The sequence below is a fragment of the Pristiophorus japonicus genome, unplaced genomic scaffold (genome assembly GCF_044704955.1).
Source record: "Pristiophorus japonicus isolate sPriJap1 unplaced genomic scaffold, sPriJap1.hap1 HAP1_SCAFFOLD_62, whole genome shotgun sequence".
Lineage (NCBI taxonomy): Eukaryota > Metazoa > Chordata > Chondrichthyes > Pristiophoridae > Pristiophorus > Pristiophorus japonicus.
In genome coordinates this window covers 1,277,903-1,301,240 of record NW_027254531.1, presented here as the reverse complement: position 1 = coordinate 1,301,240, position 23,338 = coordinate 1,277,903, and the positions used below count along the sequence as shown (strand labels likewise).

The 23,338-nt window shown below is 43.0% G+C and overlaps 16 non-coding genes across 16 annotated transcripts; all 16 read right to left on the bottom strand.

Annotated features, from left to right (window-relative positions):
* Positions 1 to 296: 296 nt before the first annotated feature.
* trnas-gcu (transfer RNA serine (anticodon GCU)) lies at positions 297 to 378 on the bottom strand. Its single transcript has one exon. It is a non-coding gene; the product is annotated as a tRNA-Ser (tRNA).
* Positions 379 to 623: 245 nt separating this feature from the next.
* Positions 624 to 712, bottom strand: trnar-ucg (transfer RNA arginine (anticodon UCG)). Its single transcript is given in 2 exon segments — positions 624 to 659; positions 676 to 712. It is a non-coding gene; the product is annotated as a tRNA-Arg (tRNA).
* A 2,666-nt stretch (positions 713 to 3,378) lies between these two features.
* trnas-gcu (transfer RNA serine (anticodon GCU)) lies at positions 3,379 to 3,460 on the bottom strand. The gene has a single exon. It is a non-coding gene; the product is annotated as a tRNA-Ser (tRNA).
* Positions 3,461 to 3,705: 245 nt separating this feature from the next.
* Positions 3,706 to 3,794, bottom strand: trnar-ucg (transfer RNA arginine (anticodon UCG)). The gene is given in 2 exon segments: positions 3,706 to 3,741; positions 3,758 to 3,794. It is a non-coding gene; the product is annotated as a tRNA-Arg (tRNA).
* A 2,666-nt stretch (positions 3,795 to 6,460) lies between these two features.
* Positions 6,461 to 6,542, bottom strand: trnas-gcu (transfer RNA serine (anticodon GCU)). The gene has a single exon. It is a non-coding gene; the product is annotated as a tRNA-Ser (tRNA).
* Positions 6,543 to 6,787: 245 nt separating this feature from the next.
* Positions 6,788 to 6,876, bottom strand: trnar-ucg (transfer RNA arginine (anticodon UCG)). Its single transcript is given in 2 exon segments — positions 6,788 to 6,823; positions 6,840 to 6,876. It is a non-coding gene; the product is annotated as a tRNA-Arg (tRNA).
* A 2,666-nt stretch (positions 6,877 to 9,542) lies between these two features.
* trnas-gcu (transfer RNA serine (anticodon GCU)) lies at positions 9,543 to 9,624 on the bottom strand. The gene has a single exon. It is a non-coding gene; the product is annotated as a tRNA-Ser (tRNA).
* Positions 9,625 to 9,869: 245 nt separating this feature from the next.
* Positions 9,870 to 9,958, bottom strand: trnar-ucg (transfer RNA arginine (anticodon UCG)). Its single transcript is given in 2 exon segments — positions 9,870 to 9,905; positions 9,922 to 9,958. It is a non-coding gene; the product is annotated as a tRNA-Arg (tRNA).
* A 2,666-nt stretch (positions 9,959 to 12,624) lies between these two features.
* Positions 12,625 to 12,706, bottom strand: trnas-gcu (transfer RNA serine (anticodon GCU)). Its single transcript has one exon. It is a non-coding gene; the product is annotated as a tRNA-Ser (tRNA).
* A 245-nt stretch (positions 12,707 to 12,951) lies between these two features.
* trnar-ucg (transfer RNA arginine (anticodon UCG)) lies at positions 12,952 to 13,040 on the bottom strand. The gene is given in 2 exon segments: positions 12,952 to 12,987; positions 13,004 to 13,040. It is a non-coding gene; the product is annotated as a tRNA-Arg (tRNA).
* Positions 13,041 to 15,706: 2,666 nt separating this feature from the next.
* Positions 15,707 to 15,788, bottom strand: trnas-gcu (transfer RNA serine (anticodon GCU)). The gene has a single exon. It is a non-coding gene; the product is annotated as a tRNA-Ser (tRNA).
* Positions 15,789 to 16,033: 245 nt separating this feature from the next.
* trnar-ucg (transfer RNA arginine (anticodon UCG)) lies at positions 16,034 to 16,122 on the bottom strand. Its single transcript is given in 2 exon segments — positions 16,034 to 16,069; positions 16,086 to 16,122. It is a non-coding gene; the product is annotated as a tRNA-Arg (tRNA).
* Positions 16,123 to 18,788: 2,666 nt separating this feature from the next.
* On the bottom strand, positions 18,789 to 18,870 carry trnas-gcu (transfer RNA serine (anticodon GCU)). Its single transcript has one exon. It is a non-coding gene; the product is annotated as a tRNA-Ser (tRNA).
* A 245-nt stretch (positions 18,871 to 19,115) lies between these two features.
* Positions 19,116 to 19,204, bottom strand: trnar-ucg (transfer RNA arginine (anticodon UCG)). Its single transcript is given in 2 exon segments — positions 19,116 to 19,151; positions 19,168 to 19,204. It is a non-coding gene; the product is annotated as a tRNA-Arg (tRNA).
* Positions 19,205 to 21,870: 2,666 nt separating this feature from the next.
* trnas-gcu (transfer RNA serine (anticodon GCU)) lies at positions 21,871 to 21,952 on the bottom strand. The gene has a single exon. It is a non-coding gene; the product is annotated as a tRNA-Ser (tRNA).
* A 245-nt stretch (positions 21,953 to 22,197) lies between these two features.
* Positions 22,198 to 22,286, bottom strand: trnar-ucg (transfer RNA arginine (anticodon UCG)). Its single transcript is given in 2 exon segments — positions 22,198 to 22,233; positions 22,250 to 22,286. It is a non-coding gene; the product is annotated as a tRNA-Arg (tRNA).
* Between the last annotated feature and the right edge of the window lie 1,052 nt (positions 22,287 to 23,338).

Sequence of the window (23,338 nt, the reverse complement as noted above, 5' to 3'; positions counted from 1 at the left end):
TCCGAAGGGAGAAACATAACCGTGGACCAACGAGCCGCCGACAGTGAAAAGCGCAGCTCTCAGATTCTGACGGTGGTGAGAAATGATATTATGGCCCATCGTGCATGTGCTGTCTCTCAGATACCTATCTAATTAGTGCCCCTCGCCATTGTACTGCAACTGTTCTCCTTTTGACGAATATATTATTAATTTGAGACATGACATGAGGAAAGTACAGCATCCCTGTAAGTAAAAGGGGAATTTGGCGATGAGGTGAAATGTGAATGTCAAAAAATGGTTAAGTGGCAAGCCAACGACGACGAGAATGGGTTTCGAACCCATGCGTGCAGAGCACAATGGATTAGCAGTTCATCGCCTTAACCTCTCGGCCACCTCGTCTCTGCTATAAGACACCGTCAGCCATTCAATCTCCTGCTTTAGGTATCCAAACAGAAATAATGTGCAAGAAAGTCCACTTCACAGCTTGCTCTGCCCGTCCATGCAGATCAACAATGATGAAAACTTGCCATGAGATTCTTTGAGCAAACAGCCTTCTTTCACTTCAGCTGAGTGACTGGAAGAGATGGTTGGTTTCTCCGCAGAATCACAGCAAAGAATATAAAATTTCACGTAGCGAGCTAAGTTGACCGCGGCAGGACTCGAACCTGCAATCTTCTGATAACTTTGCGGTTGTAATCGAAGTCAGACGCCTTATCCATTAGGCTACGCGGCCGCTCCCAGCACTAATCATTGTGTTGTTGTGTATATTGCGAGCAAATTCGGGGCAACTGCAATATCAAGGAGTGGATTTAGGAAAAGATGAGCATATTTCGAGTGAATGAACAGATGCACTGCGATCTGTGTGCGCACCGGCGCAGGCAACCCCAATGTAAATTGGAACACTATAGTTTAACAATTGGGTCATTGCCGCTGAAATCATACTCCTTCTCAAACAATACAGGATGTCGCGGGTTTATGAGAAAATCCGTTTTAAAGGGAAAGATTATGAACCGGACCTGACAAACAGCCCATTTAAACAGACACAGAATGATCCGGGATTGCAAGGACATCCCTTTTACCCAGATGCAGAATGACCCTTGACTGACAGCAGTTCCCTTTTAAAAGAATAAAGTGAGATTTCGCTCATCCCTGAAGGCAATTGTGCAATGGGGCTCAGGACCACGCGGCGCAGAGACTGTTCTTGAAGCCACAGGTGATAGACAGGCAGGAAGGAGGGAGGGAGGGACGTAAAACCAGCCCAGTCTGAAATATATAAATATTTAACATTTTAAGAAAATAAATGCATTTAAATTGTATTTAAAAAATTTTTAATTTGAGTTGTTTTAATGAAATAAATAATTGATTCATAATCTATGTATTTTTTTATTGAACGAAGGCTGTGTAACTGTAAGAATTCCATTGGGAAATGAGAGGTGCAGTCAATAACTACCCAAACACAGTAAGCCCATGGTGGAAGACAAGCCATGAGGGAAGACGTGGGCTACAAGGGCGATCTTTTAAAGTCGAGTGTGTCTTTCCGCTGGATCTGACAGCAGCTGCTTGTGCTGTGAAAGAGGTCAAATGTAAGAGAGCGCAGCGCAGGCAGAACAGAAAAAGCATATTTATTTTGGAAGTTAAAAATTTGGGATTTTATATAAATATACACATATATATATACATGTATAAACAAAGTCAGTCAGTCAGTCATGTCTTGTATTGGTTTGATTTGATTTGAATTTGCAAAAAAGGATGGAGGATGTCGTCATGTCACACAGCCCACACGCAAGCCCTGCCTAAAATCGCTATATTTCTAACTTGTGTCATTTCCCTTCTTTCAGATGTGGAATAGCAAAATCCCACAGCAGATTCGTCTACCGTCAGAGAGTCCACGAAGGAGTGTTCAATCAAATCAGTACGGTTTCAAGTTGCATGTAATGCATTTTTCTCACATGACAGTAAGATCGCACAGCACGTTTGCACACTCTCTAGCTTACACAAAAACACAAACAAACTAAAATTCGTTAACCTCCAAAGGCAGGTTTTGAAATTGGAAATTGGAAATCTGGGAGAGACAGCACATCCCTTTTAAACAGACACAGAATGATGAGGGTCTGATAGCACACCATTTTAAAGAGACAGAGAATGATCTCGGACTGACAGCAAATCCCCTTAAAAGGGACACTGAAATAGAATGAATAAAAACAGATAAATATGTAAAACTCGGCACGTCGTGCAGATTTTGTGGAGGAAGAATCCGGTTTCACGTTCTGTCGGATAATCATTCCGATATTTCAGGAAAAAGTTAAAGATTACAGATGTTTTCAACAAAAATAGCGCCTGGAAAAAATACGCAGCGAGAAAGGTCAAATGCGAACGTCTGTGATACAGCGGAACGCAGGAGTGATTAAATAATACATGGCATAATGGAGAAAGGCAAAGTGGGTGGTAATCGGGCAATAACGTAACAAAGGATGGTCCAGAGGAGGTGTTAGTGGGAATAGCAGAACCATTACCAGACAATGGGAGCGGTGCTTATCATCCGATACGTTGAACCTAATGTTGAGGCCAGAAGACGAGAACATGCCTACAATATAGGGTATCACCGCCTTTTAATCAGACCAGGCAGCTTTGCCAACCCGGATTGATTTCCTGTCCGCTTTGAATTCGGCAGCCAAGGCACGAATTCAAAAGGCAGCTTCTCTCAGCTTTTCAGCTCTAGAGAAACAGGACGCACTCATATTCAGGGCAGAGGTGGAGATTGACGCTGAATGTATGCTTATCCCAATTGAGGTGAACTTATGCGCACAGACAGGAAGATATACTGATCAAGTATCGGCCGGAACCAAACAAGGCTTTAGGTTATCCAACGAGTCACAGAGCCGAGTACCTCTGAGATATTTTAACTTTACTCAGTTTGGCGGGTTTCACTTTGCTCTGGGATTTGGATGCTAAGGGAACATCGGCGTAAAATCACACGTTTTAACGTGAAATACGTCTGTTTTCTCACATGTCGAGCGGCTGTCAGAAGCGGAACTTTGAGTAAAACATGGCGGGGCTCGTCCGGGATTTGGCCCGTCATCTCTCGCATTTCAAATGTGATCATTCCGAAGGGAGAAACATAACCGTGGAACAACGAGCCGCCGACAGTGAAAAGCGCAGCTCTCAGATTCTGACGGTGGTGAGAAATGATATTATGGCCCATCGTGCATGTGCTGTCTCTCAGATACCTATCTAATTAGTGCCCCTCGCCATTGTACTGCAACTGTTCTCCTTTTGACGAATATATTATTAATTTGAGACATGACATGAGGAAAGAACAGCATCCCTGTAAGTAAAAGGGGAATTTGGCGATGAGGTGAAATGTGAATGTCAAAAAATGGTTAAGCTGCAAGCCAACGACGACGAGAATGGGATTCGAACCCATGCGTGCAGAGCACAATAGATTAGCAGTCCATCGCCTTAACCTCTCGGCCACCTCGTCTCTGCTATAAGACACCGTCAGCCATTCAATCTCCTGCTTTAGGTATCCAAACAGAAATAATGTGCAAGAAAGTCCACTTCACAGCTTGCTCTGCCCGTGCATGCAGATCAACAATGATGAAAACTTGCCATGAGATTCTTTGAGCAAACAGCCTTCCTTCACTTCAGCTGAGTGACTGGAAGAGATGGTTGGTGTCTCCGCAGAAACACAGCAAAGAATATAAAATTTCACGTAGCGAGCTAAGTTGACCGCGGTAGGACTCGAACCTGCAATCTTCTGATAACTTTGCGGTTGTAATCGAAGTCAGACGCCTTATCCATTAGGCCACGCGGCCGCTCCCAGCGCTAATGATTGTGTTGTTGTGTATATTGCGAGCAAATTCGGGGCAACTGCAATATCAAGGAGTGGATTTAGGAAAAGATGAGCATATTTCGAGTGAATGAACAGATGCACTGCGATCTGTGTGCGCACTGGCGCAGGCAACCCCAATGTAAATTGGAACACTATAGTTTAACAATTCGGTCATTGCAGCTGAAATCATACTCCTTCTCAAACAATACAGGATGACGCGGGTTTATGAGAAAATCCGTTTTAAAGGGAAAGATTATGAACCGGACCTGACAAACAGCCCATTTAAACAGACACAGAATGATCCGGGATTGCAAGGACATCCCTTTTACCCAGATGCAGAATGACCCTTGACTGACAGCAATTCCCTTTTAAAAGAATAAAGTGAGATTTCGCTCATCCCTGAAGGCAATTGTGCAATGGGGCTCAGGACCACGCGGCGCAGAGACTGTTCTTGAAGCCACAGGTGATAGACAGGCAGGAAGGAGGGAGGGAGGGACGTAAAACCAGCCCAGTCTGAAATATATAAATATTTAACATTTTAAGAAAATAAATGCATTTAAATTGTATTTAAAAAAAATTTAATTTGAGTTGTTTTAATGAAATAAATAATTGATTCATAATCTATGTATTTTTTTATTGAACGAAGGCTGTGTAACTGTAAGAATTCCATTGGGAAATGAGAGGTGCAGTCAATAACTACCCAAACACAGTAAGCCCATGGTGGAAGACAAGCCATGAGGGAAGACGTGGGCTACAAGGGCGATCTTTTAAAGTCGAGTGTGTCTTTCCGCTGGATCTGACAGCAGCTGCTTGTGCTGTGAAAGAGGTCAAATGTAAGAGAGCGCAGCGCAGGCAGAACAGAAAAAGCATATTTATTTTGGAAGTTAAAAATTTGGGATTATATATAAATATACACATATATATATACATGTATAAACAAAGTCAGTCAGTCAGTCATGTCTTGTATTGGTTTGATTTGATTTGAATTTGCAAAATAGGATGGAGGATGTCGTCATGTCACACAGCCCACACGCAAGCCCTGCCTAAAATCGCTATATTTCTAACTTGTGTCATTTCCCTTCTTTCAGATGTGGAATAGCAAAATCCCACAGCAGATTCTTCTACCGTCAGAGAGTCCACGAAGGAGTGTTCAATCAAATCAGTACGGTTTCAAGTTGCATGTAATGCATTTTTCTCACATGACAGTAAGATCGCACAGCACGTTTGCACACTCTCTAGCTTACACAAAAACACAAACAAACTAAAATTCGTTAACCTCCAAAGGCAGGTTTTGAAATTGGAAATTGGAAATCTGGGAGAGACAGCACATCCCTTTTAAACAGACACAGAATGATGAGGGTCTGATAGCACACCATTTTAAAGAGACAGAGAATGATCTCGGACAGACAGCAAATCCCCTTAAAAGGGACACTGAAATAGAATGAATAAAAACAGATAAATATGTAAAACTCGGCACGTCGTGCAGATTTTGTGGAGGAAGAATCCGGTTTCACGTTCTGTCGGATAATCATTCCGATATTTCAGGAAAAAGTTAAAGATTACAGATGTTTTCAACAAAAATAGCGCCTGGAAAAAATACGCAGCGAGAAAGGTCAAATGGGAACGTCTGTGATACAGCGGAACGCAGGAGTGATTAAATAATACATGGCATAATGGAGAAAGGCAAAGTGGGTGGTAATCGGGCAATAACGTAACAAAGGATGGTCCAGAGGAGGTGTTAGTGGGAATAGCAGAACCATTACCAGACAATGGGAGCGGTGCTTATCATCCGATACGTTGAACCTAATGTTGAGGCCAGAAGACGAGAACATGCCTACAATATAGGGTATCACCGCCTTTTAATCAGACCAGGCAGCTTTGCCAACCCGGATTGATTTCCTGTCCGCTTTGAATTCGGCAGCCAAGGCACGAATTCAAAAGGCAGCTTCTCTCAGCTTTTCAGCTCTAGAGAAACAGGACGCACTCATATTCAGGGCAGAGGTGGAGATTGACGCTGAATGTATGCTTATCCCAATTGAGGTGAACTTGTGCGCACAGACAGGAAGATATACTGATCAAGTATCGGCCGGAACCAAACAAGGCTTTAGGTTATCCAACGAGTCACAGAGCCGAGTACCTCTGAGATATTTTAACTTTACTCAGTTTGGCGGGTTTCACTTTGCTCTGGGATTTGGATGCTAAGGGAACATCGGCGTAAAATCACACGTTTTAACGTGAAATACGTCTGTTTTCTCACATGTCGAGCGGCTGTCAGAAGCGGAACTTTGAGTAAAACATGGCGGGGCTCGTCCGGGATTTGGCCCGTGATCTCTCGCATTTCAAATGTGATCATTCCGAAGGGAGAAACATAACCGTGGACCAACGAGCCGCCGACAGTGAAAAGCGCAGCTCTCAGATTCTGACGGTGGTGAGAAATGATATTATGGCCCATCGTGCATGTGCTGTCTCTCAGATACCTATCTAATTAGTGCCCCTCGCCATTGTACTGCAACTGTTCTCCTTTTGACGAATATATTATTAATTTGAGACATGACATGAGGAAATAACAGCATCCCTGTAAGTAAAAGGGGAATTTGGCGATGAGGTGAAATGTGAATGTCAAAAAATGGTTAAGCTGCAAGCCAACGACGACGAGAATGGGTTTCGAACCCATGCGTGCAGAGCACAATGGATTAGCAGTTCATCGCCTTAACCTCTCGGCCACCTCGTCTCTGCTATAAGACACTGTCAGCCATTCAATCTCCTGCTTTAGGTATCCAAACAGAAATAATGTGCAAGAAAGTCCACTTCACAGCTTGCTCTGCCCGTGCATGCAGATCAACAATGATGAAAACTTGCCATGAGATTCTTTGAGCAAACAGCCTTCTTTCACTTCAGCTGAGTGACTGGAAGAGATGGTTGGTTTCTCCGCAGAATCACAGCAAAGAATATAAAATTTCACGTAGCGAGCTAAGTTGACCGCGGCAGGACTCGAACCTGCAATCTTCTGATAACTTTGCGGTTGTAATCGAAGTCAGACGCCTTATCCATTAGGCCACGCGGCCGCTCCCAGCACTAATCATTGTGTTGTTGTGTATATTGCGAGCAAATTCGGGGCAACTGCAATATCAAGGAGTGGATTTAGGAAAAGATGAGCATATTTCGAGTGAATGAACAGATGCACTGCGATCTGTGTGCGCACCGGCGCAGGCAACCCCAATGTAAATTGGAACACTATAGTTTAACAATTCGGTCATTGCCGCTGAAATCATACTCCTTCTCAAACAATACAGGATGAAGCGGGTTTATGAGAAAATCCGTTTTAAAGGGAAAGATTATGAACCGGACCTGACAAACAGCCCATTTAAACAGACACAGAATGATCCGGGATTGCAAGGACATCCCTTTTACCCAGATGCAGAATGACCCTTGACTGACAGCAGTTCCCTTTTAAAAGAATAAAGTGAGATTTCGCTCATCCCTGAAGGCAATTGTGCAATGGGGCTCAGGACCACGCGGCGCAGAGACTGTTCTTGAAGCCACAGGTGATAGACAGGCAGGAAGGAGGGAGGGAGGGACGTAAAACCAGCCCAGTCTGAAATATATAAATATTTAACATTTTAAGAAAATAAATGCATTTAAATTGTATTTAAAAAAAATTTAATTTGAGTTGTTTTAATGAAATAAATAATTGATTCATAATCTATGTATTTTTTTATTGAACGAAGGCTGTGTAACTATAAGAATTCCATTGGGAAATGAGAGGTGCAGTCAATAACTACCCAAACACAGTAAGCCCATGGTGGAAGCCAAGCCATGAGGGAAGACGTGGGCTACAAGGGCGATCTTTTAAAGTCGAGTGTGTCTTTCCGCTGGATCTGACAGCAGCTGCTTGTGCTGTGAAAGAGGTCAAATGTAAGAGAGCGCAGCGCAGGCAGAACAGAAAAAGCATATTTATTTTGGAAGTTAAAAATTTGGGATTATATATAAATATACACATATATATATACATGTATAAACAAAGTCAGTCAGTCAGTCATGTCTTGTATTGGTTTGATTTGATTTGAATTTGCAAAAAAGGATGGAGGATGTCGTCATGTCACACAGCCCACACGCAAGCCCTGCCTAAAATCGCTATATTTCTAACTTGTGTCATTTCCCTTCTTTCAGATGTGGAATAGCAAAATCCCACAGCAGATTCTTCTACCGTCAGAGAGTCCACGAAGGAGTGTTCAATCAAATCAGTACGGTTTCAAGTTGCATGTAATGCATTTTTCTCACATGACAGTAAGATCGCACAGCACGTTTGCACACTCTCTAGCTTACACAAAAACACAAACAAACTAAAATTCGTTAACCTCCAAAGGCAGGTTTTGAAATTGGAAATTGGAAATCTGGGAGAGACAGCACATCCCTTTTAAACAGACACAGAATGATGAGGGTCTGATAGCACACCATTTTAAAGAGACAGAGAATGATCTCGGACAGACACAAAATCCCCTTAAAAGGGACACTGAAATAGAATGAATAAAAACAGATAAATATGTAAAACTCGGCACGTCGTGCAGATTTTGTGGAGGAAGAATCCGGTTTCACGTTCTGTCGGATAATCATTCCGATATTTCAGGAAAAAGTTAAAGATTACAGATGTTTTCAACAAAAATAGCGCCTGGAAAAAATACGCAGCGAGAAAGGTCAAATGGGAACGTCTGTGATACAGCGGAACGCAGGAGTGATTAAATAATACATGGCATAATGGAGAAAGGCAAAGTGGGTGGTAATCGGGCAATAACGTAACAAAGGATGGTCCAGAGGAGGTGTTAGTGGGAATAGCAGAACCATTACCAGACAATGGGAGCGGTGCTTATCATCCGATACGTTGAACCTAATGTTGAGGCCAGAAGACGAGAACATGCCTACAATATAGGGTATCACCGCCTTTTAATCAGACCAGGCAGCTTTGCCAACCCGGATTGATTTCCTGTCCGCTTTGAATTCGGCAGCCAAGGCACGAATTCAAAAGGCAGCTTCTCTCAGCTTTTCAGCTCTAGAGAAACAGGACGCACTCATATTCAGGGCAGAGGTGGAGATTGACGCTGAATGTATGCTTATCCCAATTGAGGTGAACTTGTGCGCACAGACAGGAAGATATACTGATCAAGTATCGGCCGGAACCAAACAAGGCTTTAGGTTATCCAACGAGTCACAGAGCCGAGTACCTCTGAGATATTTTAACTTTACTCAGTTTGGCGGGTTTCACTTTGCTCTGGGATTTGGATGCTAAGGGAACATCGGCGTAAAATCACACGTTTTAACGTGAAATACGTCTGTTTTCTCACATGTCGAGCGGCTGTCAGAAGCAGAACTTTGAGTAAAACATGGCGGGGCTCGTCCGGGATTTGGCCCGTGATCTCTCGCATTTCAAATGTGATCATTCCGAAGGGAGAAACATAACCGTGGACCAACGAGCCGCCGACAGTGAAAAGCGCAGCTCTCAGATTCTGACGGTGGTGAGAAATGATATTATGGGCCATCGTGCATGTGCTGTCTCTCAGATACCTATCTAATTAGTGCCCCTCGCCATTGTACTGCAACTGTTCTCCTTTTGACGAATATATTATTAATTTGAGACATGACATGAGGAAATAACAGCATCCCTGTAAGTAAAAGGGGAATTTGGCGATGAGGTGAAATGTGAATGTCAAAAAATGGTTAAGCTGCAAGCCAACGACGACGAGAATGGGTTTCGAACCCATGCGTGCAGAGCACAATGGATTAGCAGTTCATCGCCTTAACCTCTCGGCCACCTCGTCTCTGCTATAAGACACCGTCAGCCATTCAATCTCCTGCTTTAGGTATCCAAACAGAAATAATGTGCAAGAAAGTCCACTTCACAGCTTGCTCTGCCCGTGCATGCAGATCAACAATGATGAAAACTTGCCATGAGATTCTTTGAGCAAACAGCCTTCTTTCACTTCAGCTGAGTGACTGGAAGAGATGGTTGGTTTCTCCGCAGAATCACAGCAAAGAATATAAAATTTCACGTAGCGAGCTAAGTTGACCGCGGCAGGACTCGAACCTGCAATCTTCTGATAACTTTGCGGTTGTAATCGAAGTCAGACGCCTTATCCATTTGGCCACGCGGCCGCTCCCAGCACTAATCATTGTGTTGTTGTGTATATTGCGAGCAAATTCGGGGCAACTGCAATATCAAGGAGTGGATTTAGGAAAAGATGAGCATATTTCGAGTGAATGAACAGATGCACTGCGATCTGTGTGCGCACCGGCGCAGGCAACCCCAATGTAAATTGGAACACTATAGTTTAACAATTGGGTCATTGCCGCTGAAATCATACTCCTTCTCAAACAATACAGGATGTCGCGGGTTTATGAGAAAATCCGTTTTAAAGGGAAAGATTATGAACCGGACCTGACAAACAGCCCATTTAAACAGACACAGAATGATCCGGGATTGCAAGGACATCCCTTTTACCCAGATGCAGAATGACCCTTGACTGACAGCAGTTCCCTTTTAAAAGAATAAAGTGAGATTTCGCTCATCCCTGAAGGCAATTGTGCAATGGGGCTCAGGACCACGCGGCGCAGAGACTGTTCTTGAAGCCACAGGTGATAGACAGGCAGGAAGGAGGGAGGGAGGGACGTAAAACCAGCCCAGTCTGAAATATATAAATATTTAACATTTTAAGAAAATAAATGCATTTAAATTGTATTTAAAAAATTTTTAATTTGAGTTGTTTTAATGAAATAAATAATTGATTCATAATCTATGTATTTTTTTATTGAACGAAGGCTGTGTAACTGTAAGAATTCCATTGGGAAATGAGAGGTGCAGTCAATAACTACCCAAACACAGTAAGCCCATGGTGGAAGACAAGCCATGAGGGAAGACGTGGGCTACAAGGGCGATCTTTTAAAGTCGAGTGTGTCTTTCCGCTGGATCTGACAGCAGCTGCTTGTGCTGTGAAAGAGGTCAAATGTAAGAGAGCGCAGCGCAGGCAGAACAGAAAAAGCATATTTATTTTGGAAGTTAAAAATTTGGGATTTTATATAAATATACACATATATATATACATGTATAAACAAAGTCAGTCAGTCAGTCATGTCTTGTATTGGTTTGATTTGATTTGAATTTGCAAAAAAGGATGGAGGATGTCGTCATGTCACACAGCCCACACGCAAGCCCTGCCTAAAATCGCTATATTTCTAACTTGTGTCATTTCCCTTCTTTCAGATGTGGAATAGCAAAATCCCACAGCAGATTCGTCTACCGTCAGAGAGTCCACGAAGGAGTGTTCAATCAAATCAGTACGGTTTCAAGTTGCATGTAATGCATTTTTCTCACATGACAGTAAGATCGCACAGCACGTTTGCACACTCTCTAGCTTACACAAAAACACAAACAAACTAAAATTCGTTAACCTCCAAAGGCAGGTTTTGAAATTGGAAATTGGAAATCTGGGAGAGACAGCACATCCCTTTTAAACAGACACAGAATGATGAGGGTCTGATAGCACACCATTTTAAAGAGACAGAGAATGATCTCGGACTGACAGCAAATCCCCTTAAAAGGGACACTGAAATAGAATGAATAAAAACAGATAAATATGTAAAACTCGGCACGTCGTGCAGATTTTGTGGAGGAAGAATCCGGTTTCACGTTCTGTCGGATAATCATTCCGATATTTCAGGAAAAAGTTAAAGATTACAGATGTTTTCAACAAAAATAGCGCCTGGAAAAAATACGCAGCGAGAAAGGTCAAATGCGAACGTCTGTGATACAGCGGAACGCAGGAGTGATTAAATAATACATGGCATAATGGAGAAAGGCAAAGTGGGTGGTAATCGGGCAATAACGTAACAAAGGATGGTCCAGAGGAGGTGTTAGTGGGAATAGCAGAACCATTACCAGACAATGGGAGCGGTGCTTATCATCCGATACGTTGAACCTAATGTTGAGGCCAGAAGACGAGAACATGCCTACAATATAGGGTATCACCGCCTTTTAATCAGACCAGGCAGCTTTGCCAACCCGGATTGATTTCCTGTCCGCTTTGAATTCGGCAGCCAAGGCACGAATTCAAAAGGCAGCTTCTCTCAGCTTTTCAGCTCTAGAGAAACAGGACGCACTCATATTCAGGGCAGAGGTGGAGATTGACGCTGAATGTATGCTTATCCCAATTGAGGTGAACTTATGCGCACAGACAGGAAGATATACTGATCAAGTATCGGCCGGAACCAAACAAGGCTTTAGGTTATCCAACGAGTCACAGAGCCGAGTACCTCTGAGATATTTTAACTTTACTCAGTTTGGCGGGTTTCACTTTGCTCTGGGATTTGGATGCTAAGGGAACATCGGCGTAAAATCACACGTTTTAACGTGAAATACGTCTGTTTTCTCACATGTCGAGCGGCTGTCAGAAGCGGAACTTTGAGTAAAACATGGCGGGGCTCGTCCGGGATTTGGCCCGTCATCTCTCGCATTTCAAATGTGATCATTCCGAAGGGAGAAACATAACCGTGGAACAACGAGCCGCCGACAGTGAAAAGCGCAGCTCTCAGATTCTGACGGTGGTGAGAAATGATATTATGGCCCATCGTGCATGTGCTGTCTCTCAGATACCTATCTAATTAGTGCCCCTCGCCATTGTACTGCAACTGTTCTCCTTTTGACGAATATATTATTAATTTGAGACATGACATGAGGAAAGAACAGCATCCCTGTAAGTAAAAGGGGAATTTGGCGATGAGGTGAAATGTGAATGTCAAAAAATGGTTAAGCTGCAAGCCAACGACGACGAGAATGGGATTCGAACCCATGCGTGCAGAGCACAATAGATTAGCAGTCCATCGCCTTAACCTCTCGGCCACCTCGTCTCTGCTATAAGACACCGTCAGCCATTCAATCTCCTGCTTTAGGTATCCAAACAGAAATAATGTGCAAGAAAGTCCACTTCACAGCTTGCTCTGCCCGTGCATGCAGATCAACAATGATGAAAACTTGCCATGAGCTTCTTTGAGCAAACAGCCTTCCTTCACTTCAGCTGAGTGACTGGAAGAGATGGTTGGTGTCTCCGCAGAAACACAGCAAAGAATATAAAATTTCACGTAGCGAGCTAAGTTGACCGCGGTAGGACTCGAACCTGCAATCTTCTGATAACTTTGCGGTTGTAATCGAAGTCAGACGCCTTATCCATTAGGCCACGCGGCCGCTCCCAGCACTAATCATTGTGTTGTTGTGTATATTGCGAGCAAATTCGGGGCAACTGCAATATCAAGGAGTGGATTTAGGAAAAGATGAGCATATTTCGAGTGAATGAACAGATGCACTGCGATCTGTGTGCGCACCGGCGCAGGCAACCCCAATGTAAATTGGAACACTATAGTTTAACAATTCGGTCATTGCCGCTGAAATCATACTCCTTCTCAAACAATACAGGATGAAGCGGGTTTATGAGAAAATCCGTTTTAAAGGGAAAGATTATGAACCGGACCTGACAAACAGCCCATTTAAACAGACACAGAATGATCCGGGATTGCAAGGACATCCCTTTTACCCAGATGCAGAATGACCCTTGACTGACAGCAGTTCCCTTTTAAAAGAATAAAGTGAGATTTCGCTCATCCCTGAAGGCAATTGTGCAATGGGGCTCAGGACCACGCGGCGCAGAGACTGTTCTTGAAGCCACAGGTGATAGACAGGCAGGAAGGAGGGAGGGAGGGACGTAAAACCAGCCCAGTCTGAAATATATAAATATTTAACATTTTAAGAAAATAAATGCATTTAAATTGTATTTAAAAAAAATTTAATTTGAGTTGTTTTAATGAAATAAATAATTGATTCATAATCTATGTATTTTTTTATTGAACGAAGGCTGTGTAACTATAAGAATTCCATTGGGAAATGAGAGGTGCAGTCAATAACTACCCAAACACAGTAAGCCCATGGTGGAAGCCAAGCCATGAGGGAAGACGTGGGCTACAAGGGCGATCTTTTAAAGTCGAGTGTGTCTTTCCGCTGGATCTGACAGCAGCTGCTTGTGCTGTGAAAGAGGTCAAATGTAAGAGAGCGCAGCGCAGGCAGAACAGAAAAAGCATATTTATTTTGGAAGTTAAAAATTTGGGATTATATATAAATATACACATATATATATACATGTATAAACAAAGTCAGTCAGTCAGTCATGTCTTGTATTGGTTTGATTTGATTTGAATTTGCAAAAAAGGATGGAGGATGTCGTCATGTCACACAGCCCACACGCAAGCCCTGCCTAAAATCGCTATATTTCTAACTTGTGTCATTTCCCTTCTTTCAGATGTGGAATAGCAAAATCCCACAGCAGATTCTTCTACCGTCAGAGAGTCCACGAAGGAGTGTTCAATCAAATCAGTACGGTTTCAAGTTGCATGTAATGCATTTTTCTCACATGACAGTAAGATCGCACAGCACGTTTGCACACTCTCTAGCTTACACAAAAACACAAACAAACTAAAATTCGTTAACCTCCAAAGGCAGGTTTTGAAATTGGAAATTGGAAATCTGGGAGAGACAGCACATCCCTTTTAAACAGACACAGAATGATGAGGGTCTGATAGCACACCATTTTAAAGAGACAGAGAATGATCTCGGACAGACACAAAATCCCCTTAAAAGGGACACTGAAATAGAATGAATAAAAACAGATAAATATGTAAAACTCGGCACGTCGTGCAGATTTTGTGGAGGAAGAATCCGGTTTCACGTTCTGTCGGATAATCATTCCGATATTTCAGGAAAAAGTTAAAGATTACAGATGTTTTCAACAAAAATAGCGCCTGGAAAAAATACGCAGCGAGAAAGGTCAAATGGGAACGTCTGTGATACAGCGGAACGCAGGAGTGATTAAATAATACATGGCATAATGGAGAAAGGCAAAGTGGGTGGTAATCGGGCAATAACGTAACAAAGGATGGTCCAGAGGAGGTGTTAGTGGGAATAGCAGAACCATTACCAGACAATGGGAGCGGTGCTTATCATCCGATACGTTGAACCTAATGTTGAGGCCAGAAGACGAGAACATGCCTACAATATAGGGTATCACCGCCTTTTAATCAGACCAGGCAGCTTTGCCAACCCGGATTGATTTCCTGTCCGCTTTGAATTCGGCAGCCAAGGCACGAATTCAAAAGGCAGCTTCTCTCAGCTTTTCAGCTCTAGAGAAACAGGACGCACTCATATTCAGGGCAGAGGTGGAGATTGACGCTGAATGTATGCTTATCCCAATTGAGGTGAACTTGTGCGCACAGACAGGAAGATATACTGATCAAGTATCGGCCGGAACCAAACAAGGCTTTAGGTTATCCAACGAGTCACAGAGCCGAGTACCTCTGAGATATTTTAACTTTACTCAGTTTGGCGGGTTTCACTTTGCTCTGGGATTTGGATGCTAAGGGAACATCGGCGTAAAATCACACGTTTTAACGTGAAATACGTCTGTTTTCTCACATGTCGAGCGGCTGTCAGAAGCAGAACTTTGAGTAAAACATGGCGGGGCTCGTCCGGGATTTGGCCCGTGATCTCTCGCATTTCAAATGTGATCATTCCGAAGGGAGAAACATAACCGTGGACCAACGAGCCGCCGACAGTGAAAAGCGCAGCTCTCAGATTCTGACGGTGGTGAGAAATGATATTATGGCCCATCGTGCATGTGCTGTCTCTCAGATACCTATCTAATTAGTGCCCCTCGCCATTGTACTGCAACTGTTCTCCTTTTGACGAATATATTATTAATTTGAGACATGACATGAGGAAATAACAGCATCCCTGTAAGTAAAAGGGGAATTTGGCGATGAGGTGAAATGTGAATGTCAAAAAATGGTTAAGCTGCAAGCCAACGACGACGAGAATGGGTTTCGAACCCATGCGTGCAGAGCACAATGGATTAGCAGTTCATCGCCTTAACCTCTCGGCCACCTCGTCTCTGCTATAAGACACCGTCAGCCATTCAATCTCCTGCTTTAGGTATCCAAACAGAAATAATGTGCAAGAAAGTCCACTTCACAGCTTGCTCTGCCCGTGCATGCAGATCAACAATGATGAAAACTTGCCATGAGATTCTTTGAGCAAACAGCCTTCTTTCACTTCAGCTGAGTGACTGGAAGAGATGGTTGGTTTCTCCGCAGAATCACAGCAAAGAATATAAAATTTCACGTAGCGAGCTAAGTTGACCGCGGCAGGACTCGAACCTGCAATCTTCTGATAACTTTGCGGTTGTAATCGAAGTCAGACGCCTTATCCATTAGGCCACGCGGCCGCTCCCAGCACTAATCATTGTGTTGTTGTGTATATTGCGAGCAAATTCGGGGCAACTGCAATAACAAGGAGTGGATTTAGGAAAAGATGAGCATATTTCGAGTGAATGAACAGATGCACTGCGATCTGTGTGCGCACCGGCGCAGGCAACCCCAATGTAAATTGGAACACTATAGTTTAACAATTCGGTCATTGCCGCTGAAATCATACTCCTTCTCAAACAATACAGGATGAAGCGGGTTTATGAGAAAATCCGTTTTAAAGGGAAAGATTATGAACCGGACCTGACAAACAGCCCATTTAAACAGACACAGAATGATCCGGGATTGCAAGGACATCCCTTTTACCCAGATGCAGAATGACCCTTGACTGACAGCAGTTCCCTTTTAAAAGAATAAAGTGAGATTTCGCTCATCCCTGAAGGCAATTGTGCAATGGGGCTCAGGACCACGCGGCGCAGAGACTGTTCTTGAAGCCACAGGTGATAGACAGGCAGGAAGGAGGGAGGGAGGGACGTAAAACCAGCCCAGTCTGAAATATATAAATATTTAACATTTTAAGAAAATAAATGCATTTAAATTGTATTTAAAAAAAATTTAATTTGAGTTGTTTTAATGAAATAAATAATTGATTCATAATCTATGTATTTTTTTATTGAACGAAGGCTGTGTAACTATAAGAATTCCATTGGGAAATGAGAGGTGCAGTCAATAACTACCCAAACACAGTAAGCCCATGGTGGAAGACAAGCCATGAGGGAAGACGTGGGCTACAAGGGCGATCTTTTAAAGTCGAGTGTGTCTTTCCGCTGGATCTGACAGCAGCTGCTTGTGCTGTGAAAGAGGTCAAATGTAAGAGAGCGCAGCGCAGGCAGAACAGAAAAAGCATATTTATTTTGGAAGTTAAAAATTTGGGATTATATATAAATATACACATATATATATACATGTATAAACAAAGTCAGTCAGTCAGTCATGTCTTGTATTGGTTTGATTTGATTTGAATTTGCAAAAAAGGATGGAGGATGTCGTCATGTCACACAGCCCACACGCAAGCCCTGCCTAAAATCGCTATATTTCTAACTTGTGTCATTTCCCTTCTTTCAGATGTGGAATAGCAAAATCCCACAGCAGATTCTTCTACCGTCAGAGAGTCCACGAAGGAGTGTTCAATCAAATCAGTACGGTTTCAAGTTGCATGTAATGCATTTTTCTCACATGACAGTAAGATCGCACAGCACGTTTGCACACTCTCTAGCTTACACAAAAACACAAACAAACTAAAATTCGTTAACCTCCAAAGGCAGGTTTTGAAATTGGAAATTGGAAATCTGGGAGAGACAGCACATCCCTTTTAAACAGACACAGAATGATGAGGGTCTGATAGCACACCATTTTAAAGAGACAGAGAATGATCTCGGACAGACAGCAAATCCCCTTAAAAGGGACACTGAAATAGAATGAATAAAAACAGATAAATATGTAAAACTCGGCACGTCGTGCAGATTTTGTGGAGGAAGAATCCGGTTTCACGTTCTGTCGGATAATCATTCCGATATTTCAGGAAAAAGTTAAAGATTACAGATGTTTTCAACAAAAATAGCGCCTGGAAAAAATACGCAGCGAGAAAGGTCAAATGGGAACGTCTGTGATACAGCGGAACGCAGGAGTGATTAAATAATACATGGCATAATGGAGAAAGGCAAAGTGGGTGGTAATCGGGCAATAACGTAACAAAGGATGGTCCAGAGGAGGTGTTAGTGGGAATAGCAGAACCATTACGAGACAATGGGAGCGGTGCTTATCATCCGATACGTTGAACCTAATGTTGAGGCCAGAAGACGAGAACATGCCTACAATATAGGTTATCACCGCCTTTTAATCAGACCAGGCAGCTTTGCCAACCCGGATTGATTTCCTGTCCGCTTTGAATTCGGCAGCCAAGGCACGAATTCAAAAGGCAGCTTCTCTCAGCTTTTCAGCTCTAGAGAAACAGGACGCACTCATATTCAGGGCAGAGGTGGAGATTGACGCTGAATGTATGCTTATCCCAATTGAGGTGAACTTGTGCGCACAGACAGGAAGATATACTGATCAAGTATCGGCCGGAACCAAACAAGGCTTTAGGTTATCCAACGAGTCACAGAGCCGAGTACCTCTGAGATATTTTAACTTTACTCAGTTTGGCGGGTTTCACTTTGCTCTGGGATTTGGATGCTAAGGGAACATCGGCGTAAAATCACACGTTTTAACGTGAAATACGTCTGTTTTCTCACATGTCGAGCGGCTGTCAGAAGCGGAACTTTGAGAAAAACATGGCGGGGCTCGTCCGGGATTTGGCCCGTGATCTCTCGCATTTCAAATGTGATCATTCCGAAGGGAGAAACATAACCGTGGAACAACGAGCCGCCGACAGTGAAAAGCGCAGCTCTCAGATTCTGACGGTGGTGAGAAATGATATTATGGCCCATCGTGCATGTGCTGTCTCTCAGATACCTATCTAATTAGTGCCCCTCGCCATTGTACTGCAACTGTTCTCCTTTTGACGAATATATTATTAATTTGAGACATGACATGAGGAAAGAACAGCATCCCTGTAAGTAAAAGGGGAATTTGGCGATGAGGTGAAATGTGAATGTCAAAAAATGGTTAAGCTGCAAGCCAACGACGACGAGAATGGGTTTCGAACCCATGCGTGCAGAGCACAATGGATTAGCAGTTCATCGCCTTAACCTCTCGGCCACCTCGTCTCTGCTATAAGACACTGTCAGCCATTCAATCTCCTGCTTTAGGTATCCAAACAGAAATAATGTGCAAGAAAGTCCACTTCACAGCTTGCTCTGCCCGTGCATGCAGATCAACAATGATGAAAACTTGCCATGAGATTCTTTGAGCAAACAGCCTTCTTTCACTTCAGCTGAGTGACTGGAAGAGATGGTTGGTTTCTCCGCAGAATCACAGCAAAGAATATAAAATTTCACGTAGCGAGCTAAGTTGACCGCGGCAGGACTCGAACCTGCAATCTTCTGATAACTTTGCGGTTGTAATCGAAGTCAGACGCCTTATCCATTAGGCCACGCGGCCGCTCCCAGCACTAATCATTGTGTTGTTGTGTATATTGCGAGCAAATTCGGGGCAACTGCAATATCAAGGAGTGGATTTAGGAAAAGATGAGCATATTTCGAGTGAATGAACAGATGCACTGCGATCTGTGTGCGCACCGGCGCAGGCAACCCCAATGTAAATTGGAACACTATAGTTTAACAATTCGGTCATTGCAGCTGAAATCATACTCCTTCTCAAACAATACAGGATGACGCGGGTTTATGAGAAAATCCGTTTTAAAGGGAAAGATTATGAACCGGACCTGACAAACAGCCCATTTAAACAGACACAGAATGATCCGGGATTGCAAGGACATCCCTTTTACCCAGATGCAGAATGACCCTTGACTGACAGCAGTTCCCTTTTAAAAGAATAAAGTGAGATTTCGCTCATCCCTGAAGGCAATTGTGCAATGGGGCTCAGGACCACGCGGCGCAGAGACTGTTCTTGAAGCCACAGGTGATAGACAGGCAGGAAGGAGGGAGGGAGGGACGTAAAACCAGCCCAGTCTGAAATATATAAATATTTAACATTTTAAGAAAATAAATGCATTTAAATTGTATTTAAAAAAAATTTAATTTGAGTTGTTTTAATGAAATAAATAATTGATTCATAATCTATGTATTTTTTTATTGAACGAAGGCTGTGTAACTATAAGAATTCCATTGGGAAATGAGAGGTGCAGTCAATAACTACCCAAACACAGTAAGCCCATGGTGGAAGACAAGCCATGAGGGAAGACGTGGGCTACAAGGGCGATCTTTTAAAGTCGAGTGTGTCTTTCCGCTGGATCTGACAGCAGCTGCTTGTGCTGTGAAAGAGGTCAAATGTAAGAGAGCGCAGCGCAGGCAGAACAGAAAAAGCATATTTATTTTGGAAGTTAAAAATTTGGGATTATATATAAATATACACATATATATATACATGTATAAACAAAGTCAGTCAGTCAGTCATGTCTTGTATTGGTTTGATTTGATTTGAATTTGCAAAAAAGGATGGAGGATGTCGTCATGTCACACAGCCCACACGCAAGCCCTGCCTAAAATCGCTATATTTCTAACTTGTGTCATTTCCCTTCTTTCAGATGTGGAATAGCAAAATCCCACAGCAGATTCTTCTACCGTCAGAGAGTCCACGAAGGAGTGTTCAATCAAATCAGTACGGTTTCAAGTTGCATGTAATGCATTTTTCTCACATGACAGTAAGATCGCACAGCACGTTTGCACACTCTCCAGCTTACACAAAAACACAAACAAACTAAAATTCGTTAACCTCCAAAGGCAGGTTTTGAAATTGGAAATTGGAAATCTGGGAGAGACAGCACATCCCTTTTAAACAGACACAGAATGATGAGGGTCTGATAGCACACCATTTTAAAGAGACAGAGAATGATCTCGGACAGACAGCAAATCCCCTTAAAAGGGACACTGAAATAGAATGAATAAAAACAGATAAATATGTAAAACTCGGCACGTCGTGCAGATTTTGTGGAGGAAGAATCCGGTTTCACGTTCTGTCGGATAATCATTCCGATATTTCAGGAAAAAGTTAAAGATTACAGATGTTTTCAACAAAAATAGCGCCTGGAAAAAATACGCAGCGAGAAAGGTCAAATGGGAACGTCTGTGATACAGCGGAACGCAGGAGTGATTAAATAATACATGGCATAATGGAGAAAGGCAAAGTGGGTGGTAATCGGGCAATAACGTAACAAAGGATGGTCCAGAGGAGGTGTTAGTGGGAATAGCAGAACCATTACCAGACAATGGGAGCGGTGCTTATCATCCGATACGTTGAACCTAATGTTGAGGCCAGAAGACGAGAACATGCCTACAATATAGGGTATCACCGCCTTTTAATCAGACCAGGCAGCTTTGCCAACCCGGATTGATTTCCTGTCCGCTTTGAATTCGGCAGCCAAGGCACGAATTCAAAAGGCAGCTTCTCTCAGCTTTTCAGCTCTAGAGAAACAGGACGCACTCATATTCAGGGCAGAGGTGGAGATTGACGCTGAATGTATGCTTATCCCAATTGAGGTGAACTTGTGCGCACAGACAGGAAGATATACTGATCAAGTATCGGCCGGAACCAAACAAGGCTTTAGGTTATCCAACGAGTCACAGAGCCGAGTACCTCTGAGATATTTTAACTTTACTCAGTTTGGCGGGTTTCACTTAGCTCTGGGATTTGGATGCTAAGGGAACATCGGCGTAAAATCACACGTTTTAACGTGAAATACGTCTGTTTTCTCACATGTCGAGCGGCTGTCAGAAGCGGAACTTTGAGAAAAACATGGCGGGGCTCGTCCGGGATTTGGCCCGTGATCTCTCGCATTTCAAATGTGATCATTCCGAAGGGAGAAACATAACCGTGGAACAACGAGCCGCCGACAGTGAAAAGCGCAGCTCTCAGATTCTGACGGTGGTGAGAAATGATATTGTGGCCCATCGTGCATGTGCTGTCTCTCAGATACCTATCTAATTAGTGCCCCTCGCCATTGTACTGCAACTGTTCTCCTTTTGACGAATATATTATTAATTTGAGACATGACATGAGGAAAGAACAGCATCCCTGTAAGTAAAAGGGGAATTTGGCGATGAGGTGAAATGTGAATGTCAAAAAATGGTTAAGCTGCAAGCCAACGACGACGAGAATGGGTTTCGAACCCATGCGTGCAGAGCACAATGGATTAGCAGTTCATCGCTTTAACCTCTCGGCCACCTCGTCTCTGCTATAAGACACTGTCAGCCATTCAATCTCCTGCTTTAGGTATCCAAACAGAAATAATGTGCAAGAAAGTCCACTTCACAGCTTGCTCTGCCCGTGCATGCAGATCAACAATGATGAAAACTTGCCATGAGATTCTTTGAGCAAACAGCCTTCTTTCACTTCAGCTGAGTGACTGGAAGAGATGGTTGGTTTCTCCGCAGAATCACAGCAAAGAATATAAAATTTCAAGTAGCGAGCTAAGTTGACCGCGGCAGGACTCGAACCTGCAATCTTCTGATAACTTTGCGGTTGTAATCGAAGTCAGACGCCTTATCCATTTGGCCACGCGGCCGCTCCCAGCACTAATCATTGTGTTGTTGTGTATATTGCGAGCAAATTCGGGGCAACTGCAATATCAAGGAGTGGATTTAGGAAAAGATGAGCATATTTCGAGTGAATGAACAGATGCACTGCGATCTGTGTGCGCACCGGCGCAGGCAACCCCAATGTAAATTGGAACACTATAGTTTAACAATTCGGTCATTGCAGCTGAAATCATACTCCTTCTCAAACAATACAGGATGACGCGGGTTTATGAGAAAATCCGTTTTAAAGGGAAAGATTATGAACCGGACCTGACAAACAGCCCATTTAAACAGACACAGAATGATCCGGGATTGCAAGGACATCCCTTTTACCCAGATGCAGAATGACCCTTGACTGACAGCAGTTCCCTTTTAAAAGAATAAAGTGAGATTTCGCTCATCCCTGAAGGCAATTGTGCAATGGGGCTCAGGACCACGCGGCGCAGAGACTGTTCTTGAAGCCACAGGTGATAGACAGGCAGGAAGGAGGGAGGGAGGGACGTAAAACCAGCCCAGTCTGAAATATATAAATATTTAACATTTTAAGAAAATAAATGCATTTAAATTGTATTTAAAAAAAATTTAATTTGAGTTGTTTTAATGAAATAAATAATTGATTCATAATCTATGTATTTTTTTATTGAACGAAGGCTGTGTAACTGTAAGAATTCCATTGGGAAATGAGAGGTGCAGTCAATAACTACCCAAACACAGTAAGCCCATGGTGGAAGACAAGCCATGAGGGAAGACGTGGGCTACAAGGGCGATCTTTTAAAGTCGAGTGTGTCTTTCCGCTGGATCTGACAGCAGCTGCTTGTGCTGTGAAAGAGGTCAAATGTAAGAGAGCGCAGCGCAGGCAGAACAGAAAAAGCATATTTATTTTGGAAGTTAAAAATTTGGGATTATATATAAATATACACATATATATATACATGTATAAACAAAGTCAGTCAGTCAGTCATGTCTTGTATTGGTTTGATTTGATTTGAATTTGCAAAAAAGGATGGAGGATGTCGTCATGTCACACAGCCCACACGCA